The sequence below is a fragment of the Aplysia californica genome, unplaced genomic scaffold, assembly GCF_000002075.1.
Source record: "Aplysia californica isolate F4 #8 unplaced genomic scaffold, AplCal3.0 scaffold00009, whole genome shotgun sequence".
NCBI classification, from domain to species: Eukaryota; Metazoa; Mollusca; class Gastropoda; order Aplysiida; family Aplysiidae; genus Aplysia; species Aplysia californica.
The window spans coordinates 1,125,407-1,132,465 of NW_004797279.1; the positions used below are offsets into that span (position 1 = coordinate 1,125,407).

The 7,059-nt window shown below is 38.2% G+C and overlaps 1 protein-coding gene across 6 annotated transcripts in view; it reads left to right on the plus strand.

Annotated features, from left to right (window-relative positions):
* Positions 1 to 7,059, plus strand: part of LOC101845814 — a 124,842-nt gene that overhangs the window by 12,222 nt on the left and 105,561 nt on the right. For all 6 annotated transcript variants that reach the window (XM_013082706.2, XM_013082707.2, XM_035969847.1 and 3 more), the window contains exon 2: positions 773 to 840. The gene's annotated coding sequence lies outside the window, so the exon portion shown is untranslated. The remainder of the gene's footprint in view (positions 1 to 772; positions 841 to 7,059) is intronic.

Below are 7,059 nucleotides of genomic sequence, written 5' to 3' on the forward strand. Positions count from 1 at the left end.
GTGTGTGTGTGTTTGTGCGTGTGTGAATGTTTATTTATACATTTGTGTGCGTTTGTGTCTGCATGTACACTGTCATCGGTTTTTGTTTTTCCAACATTTTAATAATGATTATGTTCGAGCTAACCTAATTATGTTGTGGGTTTTTTTTTGACATTCCTGCACTCACTATGTCATTGTGGCTGAGAGAGTTAGGAGCAGAAAGCTTTAATCTGCATAAGGTATGAAAGCAGTTGTATTTTGAAAATGCATTTCATGTTCAGCGAAAAAAAATCGAAATGTTAACGCTAAAAAGGAAACAAAGAACAAATCAATCGTCGCCTATAACAGACACAGCCATGCTAAAAGGTGCGCGCTTTAGTATGTGTATGTGTGCGTATGTTTGTGTGTGTGTGGAGGGGGGTGATATATGTGTGTGTTTGAGTGTGTTTGCTCGCTTACATGTATGTGCGTGCGTGCGAGAGTGTGTGTTATGTGCATCGTGTATGTGTGTGTTTGTCCATGGATGCGTATGTATGAGACTGTATAATATAAGTGTTCATTTGTTTATGGTTGCGTGTGTCGTTTACATGTCTGACAGTAAACCTGGAGTGTATGTTCGTGCGGGCTTAAATTATTTTGTATTCTTGCGTTCTACTGCACACGAGACATGCCCTAAGCCCTCTTGTCTCTCAAGCTTTTGTAGATGTTCAATTTCATTCTACAGCAAGCCTGCACGCCATCTCTATCTTCATAAATCTATCGTTTAATTCACTCTCCTTTTTCCATTTGCCAGGGCAGTAAAAGGAGTTGGTTGTCTGGCCCGGTGCACAGCTCACTAATTCATTCTCTTGATAGCTGCAGGTGAGTTGGGATTCTTTTTTCGTCTACACTTTCCATGATTCCCTTTTCGTCTGCTCTTTCCATGTTGCACTTCGTAGAAATGTGTCTTTATAGATTGAATCAAACTTCCATTCACCCTCGCTTTTGGGTTTATTTTTTGTGTATGTTTTAGTTTGTTTGCTTTTTGGGGGGGGGGGTATTTTTTGTTTGTTTTGTTTTGTTTGTGTGTTTGTGTGTTTGTTTGTTTGTTTTGGGGTGGGGGGTGTTCGTCTTCCGATCATATAATGTCTTGGTCTCTCCCTTCGTTCCCCCACCCCCTTTCGTTTTTTTCCCAGTCTTTTCTCTCCCTTATTCTCCACTCGCCTTTCTGCTCCTACATCCCCCGACCTCCCCAGGCCTACGACAGTTTCGACTTTACAGTGCTGCTCAATCCATATTATTACCCTTTCAATTTCCCAGGCGACATAATAAACTAGTGTAAGAGCCTATTTTTGAGTGCCGCTATTGTTGTCACTGATTCATTTCTTCTCTATGGATTGCTATGTCCCAATTTGCAGCTGATTGAACTCAGGAAAAATTAGGTCAAGTATCCGTCCTAAAAGCACAGCATTCTTGTTGTAGAACTGAGAATCTAAAGCGCACTATACCTTTACAATTTCTATGTCTACGCCTTGCATTAAATGGATGATAAATCTGAATGTCACACATGTCTCTTAAAATGCAAATCAGTGCTATTTCCTCGGAGTGCTATTTGAAACAGTATAGTTCTGTGGTTCTGAACGTACGATATTCATTATATACAACTACCGATTTCTCTCTCGCAAAAGTTTTCTCTTCTTCTAATTTCTTTATATTTTTTGTAATGCAGACAATTTTACTTTCCCATCAACACCATCTAAATCATTTAGGAGGCGGGCTCCCACTCTCTCAGTCAGGGTCAGACGAGGCTGAGAGGGATGTAACACCCAGGCAGAAAGACAGAGACACTCGATAAAAATTATCCCTAAACCGGCATCGACAAATCCCGTATAATAGTAGAGACGCCAGGGCTGTTTTCGACTAGCTAGACAGGGTTCTCATTAATGGGAAAAAAATAGCAACAATAAAACAAAAGCAAAAACAAAACAAAGTAATTACTTCTTAAGAACAGCACACAAACATTTTTCTCGCCTTCCGATACTTTCGAAAGAAAAACTAAAGTATATACTATTTACATTTACGACAATGAAACAGAGGCTGATGTTTCTCATTATTTCAGGTGACATATTCGATGAGCATTGGCCTCCTGTGCACTTGTGAAAACTCTTTTTTCGTTTCATGAAAACTAATGTGCTTTCCTTGAAAACGTTTTTTTTTATATCAGTGAAAGTTGCTTTTTCTTGGACATTCCATTAGCTCTGTTTGTATAATGCTTGACTACCAAGAGTATGGCTGTAGTTGAAATCCCATACTGGATTGTTCTTAAACTTGATCGAACCTTTTTAGTGAGTTTTCAAGGCTTGTAACCTAATTGATTCTGTCCTATCGGAAATGGACGTTGAATTTGGACGTCCGAGTATTGAATGACATAATAATAGTGTTCATAGAGGCGTAAATCAATGTACATCTTTCCTTTATTTCTTCTTCTCTCTTATGAAAAACTACGTAATCCTGTTTTGAAAACTACTTTTCACTCTTGTAAAACTCCTTATCAACCTACTTTTTCCTGTTATGAAAGCGACTTTCCACTCGTGTAAAAAAAAACAACACATTATTTTGTCCCGTTATGAAACTACTTCTTTTGGTAATGAAAACAATTTTATTTTTTTGTGTGAAAACTACTTGTCCACAGTAAAGTTACGTCAGCTTTCAGTTGATCAGAAAACGCTTTGTGTGAGAGAAGACTATTGATGTGTTTTAATTAATTTTGCCGATACTGAACATTGATAGATCTTTTGGACGAAGATAGTTTCGTTTTTTGTTCAGTCCTGAGTCATGATTGTCCATAAAATGTGTCAGTATGAAAGTAATTATTACGCTACCCGAAAAAAAATAACAGAACAAAAACAAACTTAACAAAACCAAACGAGAAAACGGAAGATACTATGAATTTTCCTGATGCTGTAGCTACTTGATAATGGTGATGATTTTGGTGTTGATGATGATAAGACGATGATGATGATGATGATGATGATGATGATGATGATGATGATGATGATGATGATGATGATGATGATGATGATGATGAAGATGGTGATGATGAAGATGATGATGATGATGCTGGTGACAACGACGACGGTGTTGACATTTTGAGAACACCATGCTGGATTAGGCTTGTTGTTATATTTTTTATTCGTTTGGCATCTACGCTAGATTCCTCCTCTTCCCCCTACCCCACCCCTTCCAACCAAACCCCAACGACCAATCTTAATGGAAAATAGTTACAAAATAAAAGTGTATACATTTTCTTGAGTTCTAGCCCCCAACAATCCCTACACTTTCTACTCCTCATTGATTACCATAATTTGAATACGATTTTGGAATACACAATCCCAGTATGTTTATTTGCTTTGTCAGTGTGTTAGTTTATATTTGCCAGCCTGTATGACTGTCTAGACTGTTCATTCTAGCTTGATAGTTAGCTCACACACATGAACACCCCGCCCCCCCCCCCCACACACACAAATACACATGCACACACACACGCACACACCCACAAACATACACACATGCACAAACAAACACACACACACACACACTCAAATACACACATGCAGACACACACCTTTACTAGCATGCAAAAGACTTAGGTTCAAAGCAAAATTCCCTTGGAGAAATGGCATAATTATCTCTCGCCAGGGCAAGCTTAAACCAAATCTTCCACATGATCGCTCAATTCCTAACCGACCATGGTAAAATAACCGCTTTGCAAATTTGAATCTCTACTGATTTTACTTTTAAGGGCCAGCTGCTATTTCACGGTTGGTTGTCAAATTAGCCGATATAATGTGAAAGATCATCGAGTTTTTCAACTAGCTTCACGTTTTGATTTTCCATTTCTTATTCATCTTCCGGTGCGGTGGCGGAGCGGTCAATGCGCTCGTCTACGAAGCGGAAAGTCCGGGCTCGAGCCTCGGTTCGGACACGGATTATTTTCGCCCCCTCCTGCCCACCCAGCAGCAATGGGTACCTGACTTCGAATTGGGAAAGTAAAGGCGGCGTGGAAAGGAACTGGCCACCCTACCACAACAATATGCCGAAAGTCCGTATCGGATGCGGGAACAACTTTTTTAAAATTCACCTTCCAAGACATATTTTCTTTAACAGGATGTATAGTTCTGCGAGCACTATAAAAGATTTAACGACACTTCTCGACATTTCATGTCTAGATAGTACATGTACGAGTATCACAATGCTGTCATCATTTTCATCAATGGAGCGCTCTTTTTTGTGGTATTTTGGTAGCCTGTGCTCCCCACAGAGTGACAAAGGTTGATGATAATGATGGGCTCTTGCGTCCACCTGCAATGTCCGGCTGTATCCACTAACAACTTCAGTAAGGTATTGATTTTTCGTTGGAGAATTTGAAGAGGTACTCATCTAAAAATAAATACGAGTTCTGCTTCCCATGATTCTTATTGCGTTTTGAAGAAAATGAGAGAAAGTGGTGTAAAATACGAGAAAAATGGTCTTTTCATAGATCGGATATTTAAAGATTATGAACATGAATAACAGTAACTGAAATGGATCATTCTCTTTACTCTCTCTCTCTCTCTCTCTCTCTCTCTCTCTCTCTCTCTCTCTCTCTCTCTCTCTCTCTCTCTCTCTCTCTCTCTCTCCTCTCCCATCTCTCTCTGTCCTCTCTTTGTCTTCTCTCTAACTCACTCACTCTCTCTCTCTGCCTTTGTCTGTTTGTTTGGCTTTTTTGCCTGTTTGTCTGTTTGTTTGTCTTTCTTTCTATCTCTTAGCCTGTTTCTCTCTGCCCCCTTCTCTACCCCCTCCCCACTCTCTTTCTCTCTTTGATTTTATTTAATAGTCTTTCTGCCAACCCTCAGATTCCCTTATGTCATAATATCTCTATCACCTTTTACGATAACACTTTTTGTAAGGGATACATTTACCATTAAAACCGATGTCTTTTTAGTAGTATAAACTTACATTAACCGATTCCCAAATAGGGATGTTTTCTATCATGTGTCTGCGACTGTCTCCCGGGACATTGTATTCATCTCAGCTTGTGTTGGCCCGGACAGGAAGGGTCGAAGCAGTTCTGTTAGGTTATCGAATTTGTGTCAATGTAGTCATAAAACGTTTAGAATTACAATAGATTATAATTTTTGACCCCAAAGAAAATGATATGTCAACAATATATTTTTTTTTAAAAGCAACACGATAATATTTCAAATTGGCGTCAGTGCTCGTAACAATATCCATAGGTGTGAGTGAGCTCTGTCCACGTAGAGGCGCCAAGAATCACCATCTTAGTGTTCGAAATTATATTGTTACTGAAGGGACTGTCAAGGACACTAATTCCTTGAATTTTCTATTGAAGGGTACTGTTATTCTGAGCGATATATTGCTTAAGTTCGTGACGTCATCATTCTGAAATTGAATTGATTTAGTTAAGAAATGATTCTATTAACTCTCTTGGAAGTAGTGCGGCGAGAATGTTTGCAAGTGATCCTTAACTTTTGTTGAAGTTTGTTGTTGCTCTGTCTTTTCTTAGCATATGCAATTTGTCATTTACAATGACAAGTAATACACAAATACGTTGCCTAACAAGCTATACATAATGACACAAAAATCCCACTTTTTTCAGCTGAAATTAGCAATAACATGCACATAATTGTCGACATTAAAAAAATCTCAGTAACTAGCTTGAGCCGAAGAGGAAAACGAAAACTATGTTTGGCGTAAGCTGAATTCTAAAAAAAAAAAAGAAAAAAAAAAGAAAAAAAGCAGAAATGCACAAGTATAAGCAGGGAGCTCTTGTTTCTTGGCTTCCACGCATCATTTGGCGTGTTCGAAGCATAACAATATTATTATTAGTTTCATACGCTCTTTCTTAGCACCAAGAGAGAAATAATCTCTCTGAACAATATTGTCTTACCTGCTTGGACGCAAGTGGTTTAACAGTAAAACAAACTTTCAACATTTTTTCAAGTCAAAGCATGTCAACAACTCATATTTTTTTAAAGTTTTTTTCTCACACGGGCCGTATACGGTCGCTTTTAAGGACAAGTGGGCTAAGCCAGATTTCGGGTTTCCATAAATCTTTACCTACACTAAAAGTGGCCTTGCCCTACCTATAGGAAAAGTTTGGTTTCATTGGTGTGTATATATGTTTGGTTATAGAAAAAATTCTCCTCGTCTGTTAAAGAAACTGAACAAAGGTCCAAAAACTTTACCTTCGATTTTCTCAAAACGACACTTTTCGGGATAGCACCCTTGTGCTTAAAAGCGACCATATTATATTATGTTCTCCTCCCTTATTTTGTCACATCATCAAGATCTATAGCCCAAGATAAGACCCGCCCTGTCAGTATGTTAGTGTTACAGCGCCTATAAATGACAGCTTACAATGTTTATTTCACAGGGAGTTGAGATTGTTTCCCAGTGCTATCAGATCTGCTGGCATAATGATACATATTGTATTAATGTACAGCGGATAAAGCTTGCTTTTGAGTGGGAATTTGTGTTGTACAAATTATGTTATCTATTTATCAAATTATTATTTGTGTCATTTACTTGTAGTGGTGTATATTTCCCCCAAAGCTGGACGAAAATATTAATTATTATTGAGTCTTGAAATACCGCAAGACAGTTTAGTTGGGTCACGGCATCGCTCAGCTGTCTTTCTGTCTAGTGGTAACAAAAAGTTACCAAACCTCAGCCAATCCTTGTTCTCTATGATCATACTGTTTATTGTCTGCTTGAGTTACTCATTTCTACCCGATTTGGTGTATATTTTATGCAAAAAGGTTAAAAAGGGGTGAAAATGTAGGGATTTTTTAAAATGTCGAAGACTTGGCAAAAAATGTTTGTGTACAAATAAAAAATAACTTTCCAAAATTCTCACAAACGCATTCTCAAGAAGGAGAACTCTGGGTTTGCATTAAAATATCCTTGTCTCTGCACTCTGATATCATTCCGGTTCATATTGGAGCACACCATTTAACTTAGATATAAAGGGCACAGAGTTTGCTGTTGAGCGGGGATATGCGCTATACAAACGCTAATTATTATTATTATTATTATTAT